The sequence below is a fragment of the Phoca vitulina genome, unplaced genomic scaffold (genome assembly GCF_004348235.1).
Source record: "Phoca vitulina isolate PV1807 unplaced genomic scaffold, GSC_HSeal_1.0 scaffold33, whole genome shotgun sequence".
Lineage (NCBI taxonomy): Eukaryota > Metazoa > Chordata > Mammalia > Carnivora > Phocidae > Phoca > Phoca vitulina.
In genome coordinates, this window is record NW_022589736.1 from 9,024,461 (window position 1) to 9,026,604 (window position 2,144).

Below are 2,144 nucleotides of genomic sequence, written 5' to 3' on the forward strand. Positions count from 1 at the left end.
TCCCTAATTTGGGGAAGGAAACAGGCATCAAAATCCAGGAGGCACAGAGAACCCCTCTCAAAATCAATAAAAATAGGTCAACACCCCAACATCTAATAGTAAAACTTACGAGTCTCAGAGACAAAGAGAAAATCCTGAAAGCAGCTCGGGAGAAGAGATCTGTAACCTACAATGGTAGAAACATTAGATTGGCAACAGACTTATCCACAGAGACCTGGCAGGCCAGAAAGGACTGGCAGGACATATTCAGAGCACTAAATGAGAAAAATATGCAGCCAAGAATACTATATCCAGCTAGGCTGTCATTGAAAATTGAAGGAGAGATAAAAAGCTTCCAGGACAAACAAAAACTAAAGGAATTTGCAAACACGAAACCAGCCCTACAACAAATATTGAAAGGGGTCCTCTAAGCAAAGAGAGAGCCTAAAAGCAACATAGACCAGAAAGGAACACAAACAATATACAGTAACAGTCACTTTACAGGCAATATAATGGCACTGAACTCCTATCTTTCAATAGTTACCCTGAATGTAAATGGGCTAAATGCCCCAATCAAAAGACACAGGCTATCAGATTGGATTAAAAAACAAGACCCATCGATATGCTGTCTGCAACAGACTCATTTTAGACCCAAAGACACCCCCAGATTGAAAGTGAGGGGGTGGAAAACCATTTACCATGCTAATGGACACCAAAAGAAAGCTGGGGTGGCAATCCTTATATCAGACAAATTAGATTTTAAACCAAAGACTGTAATAAGAGATGAGGAAGGACACTATATCATACTTAAAGGGTCTATCCAACAAGAAGATCTAACAATTGTAAATATCTATGCCCCTAACATGGGAGCAGCCAATTATATAAGGCAATTAATAACAAAAGCAAAGAAACACATCGACAACAATACAATAATAGTGGGGGACTTTAACACCCCCCTCACTGAAATGGACAGATCATCTAAGCAAAAGATCAACAAGGAAATAAAGACTTTAAATGACACACTGGACCAAATGGACTTCACAGACATATTCAGAACATTCCATCCCAAAGCAACGGAATACACATTCTTCTCTAGTGCCCATGGAACATTCTCCAGAATAGATCACATCCTAGGTCATAAATCAGGTCTCAACCGGTACCAGAAGATTGGGATCATCCCCTGCCTATTTTCAGACCACAATGCTTTGAAACTAGAACTCAATCACAAGAGGAAAGTCAGAAAGAACTCAAATACATGGAGGCTAAAGAGCATCCTACTGAAGAATGAATGGGTCAACCAGGAAATTAAAGAAGAATTAAAAAAATTCATGGAAACCAATGAAAATGAAAACACAACTATTCAAAATCTTTGGGATACAGCAAAGGCAGTCCTAAGAGGAAAGTATATAGCAATACAAGCCTTTCTCAAGAAACAAGAAAGGTCTCAAGTACACAACCTAACCCTACACCTAAAGGAGCTGGAGAAAGAACAGCAAATAAAGCCTAAACCCAGCAGGAGAAGAGAAATAATAAAGATCAGAGCAGAAATCAATGAAATAGAAACCAAAAGAACAGTAGAACAGATCAACGAAACTAGGAGCTGGTTCTTTGAAAGAATTAACAAGATTGATAAGCCCCTGGCCAGACTTATCAAAAAGAAAAGAGAAATGACCCAAATCAACAAAATCATGAATGAAAGAGGAGAAATCACAACCAACACCAAGGAAATACAAACAATTATAAGAACATATTATGAGCAACTCTATGCCAACAAATTAGATAACCTGGAAGTAATGGATGATTTCCTAGAGATGTATCAACTACCAAAACTGAACCAGGAAGAAATAGAACACCTGAACAGACCTATAACCACTAAGGAAATAGAAGCAGTCATCAAAAATCTCCCAAAACACAAAAGCCCAGGGCCAGATGGCTTCCCAGGGGAATTCTACCAAACATTTCAAGAAGAATTAATACCTATCCTTCTGAAACTGTTCCAAAAAATAGAAATGGAAGGAAAACTTCCAAACTCATTTTATGAGGCCAGCATTACCTTGATCCCAAAACCAGACAAAGACCCCATCAAAAAGGAGAATTACAGACCAATATCCCTGATGAACATGGATGCAAAAATTCTCACCAAAATACTAGCCAATAGGATCCAA